The sequence below is a fragment of the Mastigoproctus giganteus genome, chromosome 9 (assembly GCF_048544385.1).
Source record: "Mastigoproctus giganteus isolate SK-2022 chromosome 9, ASM4854438v1, whole genome shotgun sequence".
Classification (NCBI taxonomy): Eukaryota; Metazoa; Arthropoda; class Arachnida; order Uropygi; family Thelyphonidae; genus Mastigoproctus; species Mastigoproctus giganteus.
Window position 1 is genome coordinate 157263545 of NC_143583.1, and position 22668 is coordinate 157286212.

General features: G+C 34.1%; 1 protein-coding gene across 1 annotated transcript in view; it reads right to left on the reverse strand.

The window, feature by feature from the left end:
• LOC150080837 (eukaryotic initiation factor 4A-I-like) overlaps positions 1-22668 on the reverse strand; it is a 241307-nt gene that overhangs the window by 165267 nt on the left and 53372 nt on the right. The window lies entirely within an intron of this gene.

Below are 22668 nucleotides of genomic sequence, written 5' to 3' on the forward strand. Positions count from 1 at the left end.
TCAAACATATTCTCATTGATATTTACAGTTGAAAACAAGCTTGAAAATCTGAAGGACATTAAGGAATGAGATTGCCATAAAATAAGTGATATAATCATCTCAGACAAGTATCTGTTAGAAAAGCTACTAATATTAAACAAGGGCACGACTCCAGAAAATAGAGTATATATTCTTTTGTAATTAAAAACCCTGCTGCCTATGACTGTATGAAACCATTGGAAATGTTAATGAGAGTATCAATGGATTAAAAATTGGTACTGCTTCAGCCAATTAGCATTGGCTGGAGCAGTGCTAATCTCTCCAATTCACAAATGTAGTACTAAAGAAAAGGTAGGTAACTACAAGCTAGCAAAGTTTGACTTTGATGGTAGAGAAGATCGTGGAGTCAATAGTTAAAAATGCTAATCAGAGCCTTTGACATGAATGGTACCTTGAATAGATCCCAGCTAGGCCTTGTTAGGGAGAACTCAGGCCTGATTAATTTAGTAAATTGCTATGATATAGTCATTAAGCAGGTACAAGGGGCATTCAATAAATTATTTACTTACCTATGAAATAAATCATTTTTTATTTTTCAATGTAATTCCTTGAACTTCAATACATTTGTTCCATTTTGTTGGCAATGAGGAAATATTAGACAAATAAAATTCTTTGTCATAACCAATGTTCCCTCTAAGCTGCACAATAACTGAAATGCTGCCATGCACTGCTAAATTTTGCCATACAGCTGAAATTTTCTTTTAAAAACACTGGTGGAAGCACTGTCAACAGTCACCAGGAATGCATACAAAACTGGATGATAATAATGTAGAAGCTGTGGAAGGTGCACCCTCTGCTGAAAATTAATTTTTATTAAAAATTGTTAGGACAACGTAAAAATTAGTTTCTATAAAATTATTTGTATGACAGTAGTTGTTTTGCTAAAATTATATATACGTTTCTTCACTTAATTAATTTGTGTGGTATTGCCAAATAATAATTACAATAATAATTATTATTTTTAGTATCCTTATGATACCAAAAAGAAAGGCTGAAGGAGAGTTAAATGTTTTGAAGAACAAAGCTTGTGCAAAATTTAAGAAGGAATGGCTTTTGCAGCTCATAGAAACCAAACTACCATCTTCACATCAAAAACAAAAAATAACAATTGCCTATATTTTTAAATATCGAGATACTGACAATGTTGTATGCACCATTTGTCTGGAAGTGAAAGTTGGGGACGAGACCAGTAGTGGAAAAATATGGGAAGAATGAAAGTTAGATTACTTAAAATGGCATCTCAACCAGAGAATTCATGTAGAAGCAGTTACCAAATTACGCAACCAGAAGAAAAGTGAAATTTTGCAAATGTTAACTGAAACTCCAAAAGAGTGTGAAGCAAGGGTAGAATAAGATGCGCGAAAGAAGTCTGACTCTAACATGATTAAGGTGTTGATTGATAACATTATCTTAGCAATTAAAATTAATGCTTCTATGCATTTCTCGCAAGAAATTCATGCACACGTCCAAATATGTAAATAGACCAGAGAGTTGGCACAGCAAGAACTATGCGTTTGAATTTGTTGAGTGTATCAGCTTTGTACTGCAGAAATAAATAATGGGAGAATTGCGGAAATCTGCTTTCCACAAATTAATTGCTGATTACTAATTCGAATCAAAAGGGAATTTGAAACCCAATAAGTCCTATTATTATAATAATCTTAAATTAAAAGAGGAAACCTCATACCTTTTTAGTAGGACTGTAATTCTCTCGACACTCAATCACAAATGATTATAATATGAACCTACCCCACATGTACAGTCATAAACAAATCAAATTAAAACAGCTATTAATTTAAATCATCATGCCTTCAATTCTTATATCACACCAAGAGAATCGGAAAGACAGCGGCCACCAACCCCCAAAAACCAACCAACATCGCATGCCACCATGAGAATTGAAAAACAATTCTCATGGTAGCATGAGAATTGAAAAACAATTCTCATGGTAGCATGAGAATTGTTTTTTGTACAATTTTGTACAATTCTCATGGTGGAAAAAAACATGCCACCATGAGAATTGTAGCAAAAAACTCTAAAAACCACGAAACAAATAAATAATTTATTCACACACAATTTAAACTTTAAAACCGTTTTATAACTTCTTTTAAGGGACCAACTTATTCGGTTTGTTACTGTGTTTTCAAGAAGTACAAAAGTGATTCGCGAATGATATATCTTCCCCCCCCCCATTTTATATAAAATTTAAAATTACCGAAACCTGAGGAGATTATTTATATACTACCAATGTATGAATTACTGTTCATACATGCGTGTCTGTGTCCACAAGTCTGAAATATAGTCTGCATATATTAATAGAGTCAACATTTAATCTCATTTCTAATGTTTCAGCAATTAATAATTTAAAATATTCTCGCTGTTTATTAAGAACTTCGATTCATTAAAAAGGAACACATGTCCCATCAGTGATTGCATGAAACGCAAGCTTAGAGGCACCCATCCTACCTGCCCTAACTGATGCCACATGCTGCTGTATCTTTACCAAAAGTAAACTTTGGGTCGAACCAAAATAAGCAGAATTGTACCCACCACAGGAAATATTGTAAACAATATTGTGAGCTTTTCCATGGTAGGAACTACACCCACCGCCCTATCTTTCAAGATGGCATGGATTTTACTAGTTGGTTGTGCAACAATTTTAAATTCAGTGTTCTTAAATATTATGAGGACGAGATAAATTAATAAATTTTCTATACCAATGCTGTACCTGTCTCCAATTTATATTTCGCCTGTTGACTAATCCACATAATGGTACCTAATGAATAACCCCTATTTAAAAATCTTTTTGTCAGTTACGTAAGCTCATCCAACAAAGAATCTTGAGTAGAGCTGTATCTATATGCATTATGAAACTAATTAAAAATAATGCTCCTTTTATATGTCAAAGGATGGTAGCTGGAACGGACAGAAATTTCCCAGTATTCGTTGGCTTCCTATAAATTTTTTTAAAAAATGTTTTCATTAACTTTGGTTAAAGTAAAATTTAGAAAATTTATGAATTTGTGCTGCGGGATTTCCATTTCTAGAGTGAACTTAAATCGAGTATGAATGTTATTAAATGTATCCAGGACATTCCGTATTATATGTTTATTAGTAATTATTAAGATATCATCAAGATATCTACTGTAAAACGTTATATTTGTAAAACGCAATGAGGCCCTTGACGCAATATGGGACCTTATCAATGATCGGGTAATTAGTTTAAACATGTCCAATTTACCTAGGAATGAAATATTTTATTTGATCAAATTTCTTGTACAAACCAATTATATTAATTTCCAAGATAAAATATACAAGCAGTTATTCGAGTTACCAATGGGGCTTAGCTTGAGTGGATTAGTTGCGGAAATTTATCTGAATAAGATCAAGCAGGTATACTTAAAGCCACATCTCCCAAATATAATGTTTTACGGTAGATATCTTGATGATATTTTAATAATTACTAATAAACATATAATAGGGAATGTCCTGGATATATTTAATAACATTCATACTCGATTTAGGTTCACTCTAGAAATGGAAATCCTGCACAAATCCATAAATTTTCTAAATTTTATTTTAACCAGGGTTAATGAAATAATGAAAACATTTTTTTTTTTTTTAATTTATAGGAAGACAACGAATACTGGGAAATTTTTTGCACCGTTCAAGCTACCATCCTTTCACATATAAAAGGAGCATTATTTTTAATCAGTTTCATAATGCATATAGATACAGCTCTACTCAAGATTCTTTATTGGATGAGCTTACGGAACTGACAAAAAGATTTTTAAATAGGGGTTATTCATTAGGTACCATTATGCAGATTAGTCAACAGGCGAAATATAAATTGGAGACAGGTACAAAAAATGACAGGGCGGATCATAAACATTTTATTAAGGTTCCGTATATACAGCATTGGTACAGACAATTTATTAACATATTTAAGAGCACTGAATTTAAGATTGTTGCACAACTCACGAATAAGCTCCATGCTGTTCTTGAAAAATAGGGTGGTGGGTGTAGTTCTTACCATGGAAGCTGACAATATTGTTTACAATATTTCCTGTGGTGGGTGCAATTCTGCTTATGTTGGCTCGACCCAAAATTTACTTTTGGTACGGATACAGCAGCATGTGGCATCAGTTAGGGCAGGTAGGATGGGTGCCTCTAAGCTTGCGTTTCATGCAATCACTGATGGACATGTGTTCCTTTTTAATGAATCGAAAGTTCTTAATAAGCATCGGGAATATTTTAAATTATTAATTGCTGAAACATTAGAAATGAGATTAAATGTTGACTATTAATATACGCAGACCTTACAATATTTTGGACTTGTGGATGCTTGCACGCATGTACGAACAGTAATTCATACATTGGTCTATATAAATAATCTCGTGTCAGGTTTTGATAATTTTATATAAAACAGAGGGGATGTCATTTGCAAATCACTTTTGCACTTCTTGTGAACACGGTAACAAACAGAATAAGTTGGTCCCTTAAAAGAAGTTATAAAATGATTTTAAAGTTTAAATTGTGTGTGAATTAATGGATATTTATTTGTTTTGTGGTTTTTAGATTTTTTGCGAAAATTGTGTTTCAATTCTCATGGTAGCATGCGATATTAGTTGGTTTTTTGGGGGTTGGTGGCTGCTGTCTTTCCGATTCTCTTGGTGTGATATGAGAATTGAAGGCATGATTTAAATTAATAGCTATTTTAATTTGATTTGTTTGACTATGCATGTGGGGTAGATTCATATTATAATCATTCGCGATTGATTGTCGAGAGAATTACAGTCCTACTAAAAAGGTATGAGGTTTCCTCTTTTAAATTTAAGATTAATTGCTGATGAAAATAAAACCTCTTTTAATTTAAAATTAATTGCTGATGAAAATACAGACATTTCTGTACAAAAAATGTTAATTTTGTATTTTAAGTTTCGACCAGAAAATGAAACTTCCTATAGGACTGTGTTTGCAGTTATTTCGAAACTAACTGCATGTGACAGTATAACTATTGTTATAGTGTCATTGAAGCAATAGAACATTTTATATCAAGAACAATCTTGATCTTCAAAAGATGGTGATGTACACATCAGACGCACTGTTATGCTTGAAAGGATAATGGTGTGACAGCAATTCTTCAACGAGAAATAAAGCATCTGTCTGAACAACATTGTTGTCCACAGAGAAGTAGGCCATCTATTAAGAAAGGAAAGCTAGAAGAATTAGCCAATATCACAGAATATGATATTTTGTCATTTCGACCATTAAACAAAGTGAGATGGCTGTCAAGACATTTTGCTGTAACTGCTTTAATGAGAAATTACGAAGTTTTCATCCAGTATTATAAAGAGCAAGTTAATGAATGTAACGATCCAACCAATAACTACTGCCTGAAGATTATGACCAATCCATAACATCGAGTAGCGTTAACTGTTCTTAACGTTGTTTTAGAAGCTCTCTCTCTCTCTCTCAATTCCTTCAAAAAAGTTTTTTGAATACAGTCAAAGCACTGCAGTATGTAAAAGCAAAAATTAACAAGATAAGATCACAGTACCTTGACCATACTGTTTATTGGAGTGACAAAGTAAAAGATTTGCTTTCATCTATAAATTCTGACGTCAATACTATGCCTATTATTCTATTCATTAAATTTGTGTGTAATCGTTTGGACAATAGATTTCCTGATGATAAGTTAAGAGAATGGCAAGCTTCTGACTCAACTGCTATGGCAAATGCAACCAATTATGAATTTGAAGAAGAGAATGTTAAACTAATAAAAAAATACTCAGCTACAATTACAATAAACGAAAGAATTGCCACGATAATATCGCATCAGTATTGTCATTTGAAATTCGTCATTTCTGAGAAGGTTATATATTTTATATAAGGCAATGGTCTGACCATTGCCTTATACAAAGGAGGTAATCGTCTCCTTTTCCCTAAAAGCAAAATTCCTGTATATCATTGACAATACCCCATGATAGACCTAATTTCTCTTGAGTTACTGCTACCCATAGGGAGTATGGGCTTAGAGGGGAACAGTGTGTTATCAGACACTCAGTCTAAAACACTGATGGATCCAATATCTTTCTATTACAGAAAATTTAGGAGAAGTCCGGTTGGCCTGCCTCCCTAAAATCCACTCATGCACACGTCGATGGTAAGCCCTGTAACGTCACTTAGGTGGCAACGAACATGTAGAGTGGTTCTCTTCAAGATGCCTGTTCAGCGTGAAGACGAAAAGACCAAACCCTCCAGCATATGACAGCATGACGAAACAAATGGCCCCCAGTCCCTCTCACGGCAGCGAGAGGATCAGAGTGGAAGCAGAGGGTGCTAAGAATCTCTGGGTACGACCAGGCTGCCATGCACGGAAACTGAACTTGGCCTGTTACAAAGTAAGATCGCTCATCGGTGAAGACAGGATATTAGAGTTGGAAAAGGAACTAGAAAATATGAACTGGGATATCATCAGTTTGGCTGAAACAAGAAGACGAAATGGATCACTTAAAAGTTTATCAAGTGGAAATCTGTTGTACACGAATGGAAACAGTGAAAGGAGCGAAGGTGGAGTTGGGTTTCTGGTCCATAAAGATATAAAAAACAACATTTTGGAATTCAAAAGTACATCACCAATGGTGTCAAGACTAATACTCAAGATTTCTAAGAGGTACAAGCTAAAGGTTATAATGATTTATGCAACAACATCAAGCCATGATGATGAAGAAGAGATATGTACACCGAAATTGAGTCTTCTAGATGAGCAGAAAACCCACTACACTATTATTATGGGGGACTTCAATGCTAAGGTTGGAAAAAGACAAAACAGTGCAGAAAGGGAAACTTTGGAAATTTTGGAATTGGTGAAAGAAATGAAAGACTTTTGGAATTTGCAGAATCTCAAGGATTGTCAGTAATGAATACTTTTTTCAAGAAAAGGGTGAACAGAAAGTGCACATGGAAGAGTTCAAATGGATTAACAACAAATGAAATCGACTTCATCCTCACTAACAGAAGATATATCGTGAATGATGTTACCGCCCTGAATAAGGTAAATGTCGGAAGTGATCACAGAATGGTAAGATGCACACTTTATATAGATGTAGGAAAGAAAAAACTGACTCGAGTAAATTATATGAAGGTCTTTGAGATAACAGAAGAGGAGAAAGAGCAGTATGTAATGGAACTTAAGAACAAGTTTGAGCTTCTGCAGACTGTTCAGGACCAAGATATTGACGAGGAATATTACAACTTTCTGAAAGTGATAAAGCCCAAGAAACCTACAGGGAAAAAGAAATCCAAAGAAGAAAAAATTAGTCAAGAAACACTTGTTATGATGAACCGAAGGCGACAAATGAAGAGCAAAATAAACATTGACAAGTGGAAAATTGAGTATACTGAGTTATGCAAAGCCATTAGAAAGAGGCTCAGAGAGGACATAACCAGATTTAACACAAGAAAAGTAGAACAAGCTTTAAGGGAAAACAAAGGATTTAAATCAGCAGCCATGAGCAGTAATAGAGAAAGACAAATGATACTGAAACTGAAGAATAGTGATGGTGTACTTATAAACAGCAGAGAAGGCATAATTCAAACAGCAGAAGACGACTGTAGAGAATTATACAAGGAGCAAGGGAATAATGGATTGCAGTGGGGAAGATGGATAGCAAATTAGCAACACATACGACATACCCGATATTCTTCCTGATGAGGTAGAACATGCATTGAAGAAAATGAAGAATCAGAAATCCCCGGGGGGAAGATGAAGTTACTGTAGAGTTGTTAAAATTGGGAGGAAGAGACATAACACAAAAACTGGCAAGGCTCTTCACAAAGTGCATTAGAAAAGGTGTGACACCTAAGCAGTGGAATAATGCAATAATAGTTTTGCTGCATACGAAAGGAGATAAATCAGAAATTGGAAATTATAGACCAATTAGCTTGTTATCCTGCATCCACAAGTTGTTCACAAGGGTCATTACTAATAGATTAGAAAGAATGCTTGATGAGAATCAACTGAAAGAGCAAACTGGCTTTAGGACAGAATTCTCAACTAAGGATCACCTTCACGTAATATCACAGCTAATGGAGAGAACAAATGAATATAAAACACCATTATGCCTGGCATTTGTGGATTATGAAAAGGCATTTGACTCCATACAGCATAAGGCAGTGTTTTGGGCACTGGAAAGACAAGGCATATATACCCCATATATTATGATTTTGAAGAAAATATATGAGAACACTACCTCCTTTATTAGACTAGACAAAGACAGTAGCAAATTTAAAATCGAGAAAGGAGTTCAACAAGGAGAGACAATATCTCCGAAGCTGTTTACTGCTGCCCTTCAGGAAGCTTTCAGAAGATTAGACTGGTCGTAGAAAGGAGTCAATGTGAATGGAGAGTACTTAAACCATTTACTATTTGCAGATGACATTGTGGTCATAAGCCACGATCCCAAAGAATTAGAGGAAAATCTTAATCAGTTATGCATAGTTAGTAAGGGTTTTGGACTAAAGATGAATATGGCTAAAACAAAAGTAATGAAGAACAAGTATGCCACAGAAAGGGACATAATGATTGAAGGAGCAGTAGCTTATGACCACAATGTCATCTGCAAATCGTAGATGGTTTAGGTACTCACCGTTCACACTGACTCCTTTCTGCGACCAGTCTAATCTTTCTGAAAGCTTCAAGGGCAGCAGTAAACAGTTTCAGAGATAGTGTCTCCTTGTCGAACACATTTCTAGATTTTAAATTTCCTACTGTCTGTCTAGTCTAATAAAGGAGGTAGCATTCTCATATATTTTATTCAAAATCATAATAGTAGTAGAAGCAGCAGCAGCATGTGAGCAAGAAAGCAAGTGTATGAGCTTATGCAGCATCAGCCAAAAAAAAAAAAAACAACACTATTCCCTCCAAATGCCTGTCCAGTTCCTCCTTAAATTTATTTAACCTATCAACTTCCACAACGACAGATGGAAGTTTGTTCCAGCAATTAACCACCCGCTGGCTAAAGGCAAATTTCCGCACATCTATTCTACATCTGTCTTTTCTTAATTTGAATTTATGGCCCCTCAGGTTCATAATCTGAACAAGTGGAAGTATCCCATCAGAATTCGGCATGCTCAACCCAGTCAAGGCCTTATACACCTCAATCAGATCACCGCGAAGGTGCCTAGTCTCAAACCACTGCAATTTGTAGAACTTAAGCTTCTCTTGGTAAGAGGATCCCTTCATTCCCTTCACCAATCTTGTTGCCCTTCTCTGTACCCGCTCAAGCAAATCTACATCCTTCCTAAAATGAGGCCTTCAGACCTGTATGCAGTACTCAAGGCATGGCCTGCCACTGCCTTATACAGAGGGACAATCACCTTTTCCCTGCTAGCAAAATTCCTATATATCGTTGACAAAACCCCATGACCTGCCCTAGCAGCCTGTCTGCATTGCTCAAAAAACTTCATATCTGACTGCACTATTACTCCCAGGTCTTTTTCATTTTCTACCACCTTAAGTGTAGTACCACACAGTTGGTAGATTTCTCTGGGGTTACTTCTACTCATAGGCAGTACTTTGCATTTGTCAAGGTTAAACTTCAGTTGCCACTTCTTAGTCCATCTGCCCAAATTATCTAGATCCTGTTGCAGTAGCACACTGCCATTACTATCATTAACAACCCTGCCAACCTTTGTATCATCTGCAAACTTCGACACTAAGCCTGATATATCTTCATCAATATTATTGATAAATATACAAAACAACAGAGGACCCAACACCGAACCCTGTGGGACACCACTAATAACATTAGTCCATGAAGAGCAGCACCCATTAATTACCATCCTCTGTCTTCCCCCACTCAACCATCCTTTTATCCATTGTAGCAACTTACCCTTAATACCATTCTGTTCCAATTTGTACAATAGTCTTCAATGTGCAACTGTGTAAAAAGCTTTCCTGAAATCCACATATATATCAAAATTATTTTTTGCATCCAGTTCCTTTGTAACCACATCATAATATCCTATCAAATTTGTCAGCCAAGACTTTCCCTTAACAAACCCATGCTGTGTCTGAATTATTGCTGCAGTCTTGTCTAGATGATCTTGCAATGCATCTTTTACCAGTGACTCCATTATTTTACCCGGAACAGAAGTTAAACTAACTGGTCTGTAATTACTCGTGTAACTCTTCGATCCCCCTTTGTGAATTGGGGATACATTTGCACATCTCCAGTCCGTGGGGACCTCCCCTGAGTCCAAGGATGCTCTCATAATTATGGCTAAGGATTTGCTTAGTTGCTTTGCCGCCGCCTCTAATATAACTGGATAGATCCCATCGACCTCAGGTGCCTTTCTTATGTTTAACTTCGACAATTTCTCCTCCACTTTGCTCTCAGTTATTACAAAATCATTAAGCACCCTGCTACAATTTCATAATCTTCTGCCATTTTCAAACCTTAATAACTCCTCATGTGTGAATTTAGATGCAAAATACTCATTCAGTTTGTTTGCTATCTGAGCAGGATCATCAACAGTTGAACCATCGATATCAAGTAGACCAATCAGATTCATCCCCTTCCTTTTAGAGTTTATATAAGTAAAGAAATCCTTGATGTTTTTCTTAGCATCTTTTGCCAAAGATTTCTCGTAATCCGCCTTCGCCTGCCTAACCTCCTTTGTGACCTGATTACACACTAGCTTATATCTGCCACAGGCTTCAGAGTCGCTTGATAATTTATATGCATCCCATGCATTTTTCTTCTCTGTCACGAGTCTCATTAGTTCATTTGATAACCATTTAGACCTTAACCTTGTACAATATTTCTAAATGGTATGAAACTTTTAGTAGCTTCCACGATTAATTCCTTGAATGCTTCCCACTGAGAATTTACTGTTGGTATCATTGTCAATTGATCCCACTGTACAGAATTTAAAAACTGTCTGAGACCACTGTACTCACCTTTATGGAAACAAAAACCCTTTCCTTTCCTTTATCCCTGATGGTAATTATATCTTTAAGTAAATCCCACATCAGTACACTGTGATCACTGCCACCTAGTGGTTCCTTTATCTGCAAATTCTTAATACACGAATGATCACTGCTGATAACCAGATCAAGAGTATTACCCTCTCTGGTTGCCTCTCATATGTGTGGTATCTATGCCTTGTCTTTCCAGTGCCCGAAACACTGCCTTATGCTGTATGGAGTCAAATACCTTCTCATAATCCACAAATGCCAGGCATAATGGTGTTTTATATTCATTTGTTTTCTCCATTAGCTGTGATATTACGTGAAGGTGATCCATAGTTGAGAATTCTGTCCTAAAGCCAGTTTGCTCTTTCAGTTGATTCTCATCAAGCATTCTTTCTAATCTGTTAGTAATGACCCTTGTGAACAACTTGTGGATGCAGGATAACAAGCTAATTGGTTTATAATTTCCAATTTCTGATTTATCTCCTTTCGTATGCAGCAAAACCATTATTGCATTATTCCACTGCTTAGGCGTCACACCTTTTCTAATGCACTTTGTGAAGAGCCTTGCCAGTTTTTGTGTTATGTCTCTTCCTCCCAATTTTAACAACTCTACAGTAACTTCATCTTCCCCCGGGGATTTCTGATTCTTCATTTTCTTCAATGCATGTTCTACCTCATCAGGAAGAATATCGGGTATGTCGTATGTGTTGCTAATTTGCTATCCATCTTCCCCACTGCAATCCATTATTCCCTTGCTCCTTGTATAATTCTCTACAGTCGTCTTCCGCTATTTGAATTATGCCTTCTCTGCTGTTTATAAGTACGCCATCACTATTCTTCAGTTTCAGTATCATTTGTCTTTCTCTATTACTGCTCATGGCTGCTGATTTAAATCCTTTGTTTTCCCTTAATGCTTGTTCTACTTTTCTTGTGTTAAATCTTCTTATGTCCTCTCTGAGTCTCTTTCTAATGGCTTTGCATAACTCAGTATACTCGATTTTCTCCTTGTCAGTGTTTATCTTGCTCTTCATTTTTTGCCTTTGGTTCATCATAACAAGTGTTTCTTGACTAATTTTTTCTTATTTGGATTTCTTTTTCCCTGTAGGTTTCTTGGGCTTTATCACTTTCAGAAAGTTGTAATATTCCTCGTCGATATCTTGGTCCTGAGCAGTCTGCAGAAGCTCAACCTTGTTCTTAAGTTCCAGTACATACTGCTTTTTCTCCTCTTTTGTTATCTCAAAGACCTTCGTATTATTCACTCGAGTTAGTTTTTTTCCTTTCTTTTCTTACATCTATATCAAGTGTACATCTTACCATTCTGTGATCACTTTCAACATTTACCTTATTAAGAAGGTTAGATCATTCATGATATATCTTCTGTTAGTGTGGACGAAGTCGATTTCATTAGTTGTTAATCCATTTGGACTCTTCCATGTCCACTTTCTGTTCACCCTCTTCTTGAAAAAGGTGTTCATTACTGACAATCCTTGAGATTCTGCAAATTCCACAAGCCTTTCGCCTCTTTCATTTCTTTCATCAATTCCAAAATTTACTATAGTTCCCCTTTCTGCACTGTTTTGTCTTTTTCCAACATTAGCATTGAAGTTCCCCATAATAATAGTGTAGTGGGTTTTCTGCTCATCTAGAAGACTCTCAATTTTGGTGTACATTTTATTCTGTATTCCTCACAAATGTGGGAGAGAGACAGAATGCAACTTATCTAACAACTTTAATGTCTGTGCAACACAGACGTCCATGCTTTTGCTTTTTGCCAGTTTTCCTAAAGCCATGATACACTATAAGGTTATAACAGAGAAACAGGGCACAGATGAGCACTTAATGTTATAACCAACTTATCAATAAAATACTATGATGCTTGCTCTTGACTCATAAGTTCCCAGTTTCCTCTATTTACTGAGCTCCTCAAAATACTCTTGTGTCAGTCACTTTTTTTTTTTTTTTTTTTTTGTCTGTTAAATTCAAATTCCAGTGAACTGAGGTTCACAAAATCAAGGGTTTACTGTATATTAACCAGAATGCTTAAAATTTTGTTTTTAAGCAGTTTCACTAAATGTCAGGAAAATGGGTAAAATTATTAATTTATTAATTTAATGCACTTATGTACGAATACACTATTTATTCCTATAGATAAGTATAATAATACCACACATTAATAAATCTCAACCCCCTACTAAAAAGTTAGCTTCTACTACCCACAATTTCCACTACTGAGGCAGTCTCTGTCCCCCTCAGATAATGTAGGCCCACGTAAACCAAATATAATACAAGTCCACCTTAAAGTACGAAGGTATACTGATGAAACAGTATTTTGTTGTATACTTGGCCTTGAACACATTATTATTATTAGTCACATAGCACAAGGAAGCCTGAAGCTTATGCTGCACTAGCCAAAAAAATTTCCTAGTTACCCTGAGAGAGAGAGAGAGAGAGAGAGAGAGAGAGAGAGAGAGAGAGAGAGAGAGAGAAGTAGAAGGGAATCACCAAGAAAGAGAAGGTTGATGATATCCAGTTCAGGACCCTGGGTGTGCCAAGCATACTCAACAGATGTGAGCCCCTGGGGTGATACATATAATGCACTAACATCAGAAAACTTACCAAAAGTTTTGTTAAAAAAAATTACCTAAATAAATATAAAGGCTACTATATTAATTCTTGCTAATGCACCAACAATAGAAAATATTTTTAAGTGTCCATTTTTAAAATTTAACAATTTTCCAATTTCACTTCTGCATAAAATATTTTATAACAGTTTATATTTACTTGCTTTATTTAATGTATTCAGTACATATTATTAACACATTGGTGACATTGATACAAGACATGTGTAAATTACCACCGGTGTACCACATCGTTGCCAACGTGTTAATATCCTAACTTACAAACTACTTGGTGTTGTTTTCTCTATTATTTGTCCAACTAACAGTATAAGTTAGTTTATTACAAATATCAATTTTATTTGTTAACGTTAACTAAACTTTTGCTTTGTTGAATGGATGAATATATATGATTTGCTGTATAGTGTCATGCATTGATGTTTGGGATTAAATTAAAAGCTCAAGCTAAGTTGCAACACACACACACACACACACACACACACACACACACACACACACACACACACACACACACACACACACACACACACACACACACACACACACACACACACAAACTTGGTTATAGCGAGCATTAATATGCTTGTATAAACTACAATATACTTAATATTAAACACAATTTATTTGTCTGTAATTTTAAAACCATACACTTAACACTAAACAATTTATTCCCCGTAATTAAAAACAACACTAATTAATAATAAACACGATTTCAATTAGTTTTTTTATTTATAAACCACAAAATTGATGTTTGTTTTAAAGATTTTGCTTTGTTATTTCTCAAGTTTCCCCTTAAAACACTCAACGGACTCAACGTGTTAAATGTCTCATTATTTGCCTTGGTTCTTTCAAAAAATATTGACTGTGTCCATTGCGTCTTGAGCTTGGGAGATTGTCAGCACTGATTTTGGTTCACTTTAACTTGTCATCATATCATCATCACAATCATCGTCTTTATCATCTTTGTTGAGCACAGAATCTACAACTGTCACTCTGTAAGAAGTTAACAAGTTGTCATCGACTCGAACAAATTCATCGATGTTATCTGTATTAAAACCTAAACGTTGTCACATAGCAACCATTCAGATAATGGTAAGTTCTTTTCTTCATTTCCATCATCTTCATCTATGACTGAAATTATTTGAATTTTTCCCCCTTAGAATTAGAAATCTAATAAAATCCTTTTAAACTCTTGATTACACCTATGTCCATTGGTTGTAAAATTGATGTTGCATTGGGAGGCAGAAACACTAGCTTAATGTTGGGCAAATTTTGAATATGGGGATGTGCAGGACGTTTATTAACTAACAATAAAATATTTTTCTTCTTTTTGAATAGCTCCTTATTCCAATCATTTATGTATTGCCAAAAAATATCCGAAGTCATCCAAGCTTTCTTGTTCACAGTGGCAGTGTAATCCACAGGAAGTTTCCTTACGTTTTTGAAACACCAAGGTTATAATGATTTTCTGATAACAAACAGTTTTTTTTTTTTTTTTTTTTTTTTATCGGGTCCTGTCATATTTGCGCATACAAGCAGAGTCAAGCGAACTTTGGTTTTTTCCACCAACACATTTTTCCCCTTTGAATTAAAATGTATTGTCAGGTGTCAAATTATAAAAAAGTCCTGTTTCATCGGCATTGTAGATGTCTTCGTCATTGAAATCTTTCCTGATTTCTGCCCAAACACTGTCAATCTATTCACTTGCCATTATTGGATTGCAGATCGAGATTCTCCACTAATTTCTCCTCAAATGATGTTATGTTTGTTTTTAAATCGATCCAGCCAACTGGTGTTATATACAAAATCGTTGCATCCAAATTGTTTAGCAATTTTTTCCATTTGGGCCTTCAAGATCACAGACCATCTACTGAAAATCCAGCACTTCTTTGTGTCAAGTGTGTTAGTTGTCAGACGGCACCAGGGGTTTCCCCCATCCCCACATTGCTTTCATTGTCATGTGAAATAGAACACTGTTTAGGCCAGAGATTTAAAAGTGTGTGGGTAATGTATATTGTGTAGTGTCGTGTACTGTTGTTCATCTGGCCTTTTAGCCATTGGGTCCCTGTTGGGGCCCAATGGCTAAAAGGCCAGATGAACTTCTTTCTACAAAACAAAACTTCTTTCCACAAAGAACTACACTTCTTTGTGTAGTAAACCATTGAAGCTTCATTGACGTTTGTAAATTTTTTTTTTCGATTATGTTCTTTTCCAGTGCCGATATGTAAACATGTTTATACTTCCACAATGTTGATACTGTTGAAGAGGACAAAAAACTTTTTACAAACTTCAACATTTTTTGCACCACATTCTAACGCATGAATAATTTCGACTTTTTCACGAATTGAGAAAGGCTTTCTTTTGCTAGTAGACATGTTTCTGAAGTAAGGGTTCATTTCTAACTGATTTTACTTTAAAATGACAGTAAAGTTATCTGCATACAAAGTTCTTAAAAGTCCCGTTTCCAAAATTCTTAGGAGTCTCAAAATAAATTTATGGATCAGTGAATACAAGATAATCTGCAAATAGGATAATTCGACAAGTGAATGCCAATGCACTATTGCAGGGGTGACCAACTTAATTTGTGATGCGATCGACTTTTTTTCTTCAAAATGTGCTGCGACCTACCGTCTCAAGAATTTCATTGCACATGGTTAAAAAGGTTAATCAACACATATTGAAAAATGTTGTTTATAAATTTTAAAATGAAATACGATTCAGAATTTTTATTTTAAATTCATACGTATTTAAATTTTTAATTTATGTGAAGTTTGTGTCTTAATGTCATCTGCCAAGCTTTCAAATTCGGGGATATACTGTGATAAGGCCAACAGTAAAGAATCTTCTGTATGTAAGTCCGTAAGAGTAGAGCGATTCTTCGTCTTTTTTTTTTTTTTTCCAAATAAGAAAAGGCCAATTCACATAGATATGTGGAACCAAAACATGAAATTAAAAGTTCACTGCATTTTTTTACATTTGGGTACTTTTCTCGGTAAACATATTTCCAAGTCTTTTTCTGATAATCTGGCTTTCACGAAGATATCATTTCGCAATGTAATAATTTCATTTTCAAGTAATATTTTCTCCATGTGAAAAATTGCAGTGATTTTTTCTGCAATTTGTTTTTTAACTAAGTCAACATTAAATGGATAAGATATATATTGAACAATGTCTTCATTTGCTTTAAAATCACTGAATCTGGTTTCAAAATCATCCACAATTTTCTAAATTTCAGAAACATATTTCTCACTATTAAATTCAAAAATAGGATATTTTTTGCAAATGATCTTGCATATTTGCAAAATGATCGATTTTTTTTCCTTTGGGTTCCTTAGCAATTGCCAAAAATTGATATTTATATGCAGAAATACTACTAATCATGTCATCCACATTTTTATTTTTCCCTTATAATTCCAAATTCAGATCACTTAATTTACTGGTAAAATATGGCAAAAAAGCCAGAACACACAACCGCTCTGTATCCTGTAGCTGCTGATGATCACTACCCTTTGATCAACAAATTTTTTAATTTCATTCAGCAAATTTCTAAATCTCTGTAGAAACTTACTCCAACTCAGCTACCTTACATCTGTGTGTAATGTCAGATCTGGTTCATTTTCATCGAGTTGCATTTTGAAAAGTCTCCCTTTGAAGAGATTGTTGTCTGATGAAATTCACGATTTTGAAAGCTATGTCCATAACACTTTTAGTTGTTATTTGGTTTTTAGGAGCATTAGCAACTAAGGCCATATTGCTCCGGGGATATGCGGTGGTCATTCCCTGACCTTTCCGCATCCTCCGTATTTGGTGGTCACGGGCTTGAACCCCGAGTCTATTCAAGAAGCATGTGCTATGCACTGCTGCTCCTGTCCACCTGGCTACGGAGGTGCCAACACTTTTAGTATTTAATATTTTGCTGGCTAACACTTGTTGCTGGATGATACAGTGGTAACTCAAAAAAATCTGGGAATTCATCATCCTTTTGGCATAATGCGATGAATCTGTTAAGATGTCCCCTCATTGCCTTAGCTCCACCTGTTGTTATTGATACGAGCTTAAATAGTGGTAATTTAATTTTTTCAATAATATTTTTGAATGCATTAAATATATCAAGACCTCTAGTTCTTTCTTTTAACGAAACCATACCCAGCAGTTAATGGTTTAGTGGCAGAATCATCAAAAACTATACGAACAAAAACCAGCAACTGTGCTGTATCATTGACATCTGTAGATTAATCCAGTTGTAAAGAAAAGAACACACAATTAGCAATATGAACACGCATTGATCGCTAACATTTTTACGATGCGTCGCATCACAGTATTTCGAGATAATTTCAGATCTTGAAGAGCACTTTTAATTTTATTTTTGTTCTTAAAATTTTCAAAAAGATAAAAAGATAAATCTGTTATTTCTAAAAATATATCTTTGATGAATTGACCATCAGAAAATGGTTTGCATTTTTTTGCAAGAAATCACTCACTTTAAATAATGCTACAGTTACTGCTTTATATTGTAAATTAGGTGTCACGAAGAAATTCTGTTGTGCGAATAATCTAGATTAAGTTCTTTTAATTTATTTTTTCTAAGGTCACTATTAGGTGGAAAATCCGATTGGTATTTACCAGGAGTGCGGTGAAGTGCCTTTCTAAATTTCCTTTTTTGGGTACAGCCATGGAAACATTGCAAATCAAACAACGTTTTTCTTTTATCATTACAAAAAAAAATATCCTAGTTCCCACTCTTGATGAAAATGATACATTTTACTCTTTTTTGTAGTATTCATTTTAAATCAAAGGGTATTAAATTAACGTATAAGTACTGTCCAGTTATTAATATTAAGTAAGCTAAATAAGAATTCGAGGCATACTGCGTGAATTTTCACTAGACAAGCCTAGCGGCTGCGCGACGACAAGAGTAGTCATTTGGTTCAACTGATTTATAATAAATGTATGCAGTGGGGCACACAATAATAATATTTAAATTTTGACTAATCTATTTTATATATATATTTAAAATTCTTCGTGATCAACCGGAATTAAAGCCACGATCGACTGGTATATCGTGATCAACTTGTTGGCCACCCCTGCACTATTGTATAACCCCTGTCTCTGAAAGCACAAGGTTAAAAACCAGCTGCTAATCCGTTGCAGGTGGTCATAAAAGTTAAGTCTCCCTTTTCATTTTTGTCTATTCCAAGGATTGGGTTTTTCGACTACCCCAAGCAATTAACAATGTTTGCATAGTTACCAAAATTTGTACGGTATACCCATGTAGTACGCTCATTATAACAGTTAGCGATTGTATGGGAATACGCATAAATTAATATCATTATAGCATTTTGCTCATTACAGTTGTGATCTCATTATTTCCGTGCTTGTTTTTACCAAGTTCAACTGTATATGTGTGTGTGTATATATATATATATATATATATCTGATAATTAAAATAAATATGATATTTAAAATAAAAACATCAGCCAGTAGTACGGCAATAATGCAGAGCGAAACGAAACGCAAAAAAATGTAAAATAAACAAACAGGGAAGGGAAAGTAAAGATAATAGGACAAAAAGGTAGTCGATAATCCCCTGTAAAATTTAGTCAATTAAGTCATTAAACCCAATTAATAAAATGATGCAAATTTAAAATAATGCCAATTATAAATAATTTAGCGGTACCCCCCTCGAAGGTACCAGTTCCAAAAGACGTGAAATATCACCAAAAAAGGGTTAAAGAAACTACCAAAAACTAAAATATCAAAATGATAGACTGACCATCATGCCCCATATCGACAGAGGACCACGAGGCCAATAATGGTCATGGAATCGCTGCATTTCAATCGTCATACAAATCATCGCAAAGGCAGAAATATCGAAGGACCAAACCACCCCTCCATTCCCCGATAGATCAACCAATGCAGAGGATTTGCATGGCGGTGGTCCTTATGCAGCGAAAAATAATCTATAGAACAGACAGCACTCTTGATCAGAGCCACACCACTGACATAATGCAAGCTTAACCAGCTTATATAATAGAAAGGAAAAAAATATTTATTTATTTATTTATTAAAAATATTTATTTATTTTTATTACTTTTGCCTAACTTTTACCTCACATAATATATATATATATATATATATATATATATTAATAGTTATATTAGTGATAAAAGGAAAGCAAGAAATAAAGCAAAGCAAGAAAGTTAAAAGACAATAACTAATATTTATGGGTTAATGCAGTTGCAAGCAATCATGCAATACACCCACAATGTCTACAGAATATCATTAGAAAAAGTAAATCAATCCAATATTAAGAATACCATCAAGGACTTATGAAAACGCAAAAAAAAAAAAAAAAAAAAAAAATTATTATTATCGCTTTTTACCGACAATCTAGATGACTTCAACTGGGGCCAACCACCCAGAATGAAGGCAAAAAACGATAAGAAGTTCTCTGTTTCTGTGATGATCAATATATGCTAAGTAATTTAAATCTAAACCAAATATAAACCAGTATAGGCCGAACATAAATCGAATATAAATAAATCGAATGAAGATAATTAATTAAGAAAAGTTTTTGAAATATTAGAATCAAAGGTAAGAAATATAAGTAAAATATAAAAATGTAAGCATATATTAATCATCGTTGACCCGACAGAGAACGTAATTTAAGGATTAAAACAAGATTAAATATATAATACATACTACATTTGACCGTATCTAGGACATAATGTAATAGTCGTCAAAATAATATGTGGTGCCCCCTATGTGATGGATACGGTAAAAATAAATAATTAAATTAAATTAACGCAAAGAGAAACATGCAGATAGTAAGAAGAAAAACTAAAGGAGTAGGAAAAATAGAACCTGAACTCCACAAAGGCGAAAAATAGTGGTATAGATAAGAAATAGTTTCTCCTACGTCCTCGGATTGCCCTAATAATTTCGGAGAAATAAAAATAAAGAGTGTAGGACAGCTTAAAGGCATTACAAGATATAAGTTGTGGCTCGGGTATGCCCGGGATCGCAAACCCGTTCCTATAGTAGGACCCTGAGCTGAATTTGCATGTTATCTCAGCGTGAATTTAAGTAAATTAAATGAATTTAACTATATGTATTAAAAAAAAAAAAAAAAAAAAAATGATACACTGTAATTTGCAAGCCGGTGGGTACAAGTTTTCTACGCCGTAAGACACCAAGAATGCAAAGTGTATCCTATTTACATATATACATGGCACTAAATATAACGATTTTATTGAAAATTATATTGAAACGATAGGTTCAGAAAACAAATTTTTGAAATTAATTATGCTAATTGCTTTCCTGAAGTGATATTTCAGGTAAGCGATAGGGAAATTATTATTGATCAACCTGCCGTACAACGCTGTTAAGCCCGCTGAACAATTTTTTTTACTATTGCAGATATAAGCAATCCTTAAACATTGCGATAAAATTATATTAGCATGCACTGATTTTGATACATTTGATTTCCAGTTTGTAAGGCTGACTACGTTAAAATTAAATGCATCTCTTTTATTATATACGTTTACGTCTATTTTATTATTATGTAATATTTCTATATGAAGATCCAAGTAATTTGCTATAGTATCGGAACTATTAGTTTTTTCCAACACAAGCTCCCCTGGATATAATCCACTGTAATCCTGGACAAAATGTGGACAATTAAAAACACATATATCATCTACGTATCTGTATATAAGTAGGTTATCTTGAAATTCTCTTTCTGTATAATACAGATAAAGGTTTGCGATTATGCTTGATGCTGGACTTCCCATAGGGGTGCCAGTGACTTGCAAATATAACGATGTTCCGTCATATACATAGTTATTAAAGATGCATAATTTTATTAGAGAATTCCAATAGGTTAAATCAACCTTTATAGCATTTTTATTTTCTAAATATAGTTTCTGGAGGACGACTTCTAAGTTATTAAGGTTAATGCTCGTAAATAGACTGTTAAAGTCAAAAGTTTGTATTTGATGAATATTATTATTTTTTAGAGCATTTATAATAGGTAAGTTATTATTTATTATAATAGTTTTATTTAAGTTATTTAATATACTTTTAAGTAACTTTTCTAACGTTTTTCCGGGAAATTTCGCATAACTATCTCTACATGATGTTATGAATCTAAAAGCAATTGGTGTTTTGTGAAATTTGGGTATGCAATATATAAATGGATATTTTAGGTTATTATACTTTAACTTTAATTTTTTATGCAATGCAATTAATTTTTTGATTATTATATTAGAAGAAGATGTTATCTGTTTATATGTACGGCTAGACTGTAGTTCATTTTTTATAATATCTATATAATATGATTTACATATGATTGCATAATTGCAAGCAGCTTTGTCAACGGGAGTTATTATAAAATGTTCATGTATATCTTTGAGCTGCTTATTTATTAATTTGGTATTATATAGATTATCCTGTACGAATTTCAATTGATTATATTTATTAGATATGATATTAAGCATTGTAAATAACCACATGTGATAAGCTTCAACCGGTATATTATGTTTGTATGCTGATCTTATGCAGTATTTTAGTAAATCTAGATATAACAATTTTTTAAAATTAGATTTATTAATAGGTGGATTAGGTCGAAATTTAAAACCGAGCCACAACTTATATCTTGTAATGCCTTTAAGCTGTCCTACACTCTTTATTTTTATTTCTCCGAAATTATTAGGGCAATCCGAGGACGTAGGAGAAACTATTTCTTATCTATACCACTATTTTTCGCCTTTGTGGAGTTCAGGTTCTATTTTTCCTACTCCTTTAGTTTTTCTTCTTACTATCTGCATGTTTCTCTTTGCGTTAATTTAATTTAATTATTTATTTTTACCGTATCCATCACATAGGGGGCACCACATATTATTTTGACGACTATTACATTATGTCCTAGATACGGTCAAATGTAGTATGTATTATATATTTAATCTTGTTTTAATCCTTAAATTACGTTCTCTGTCGGGTCAACGATGATTA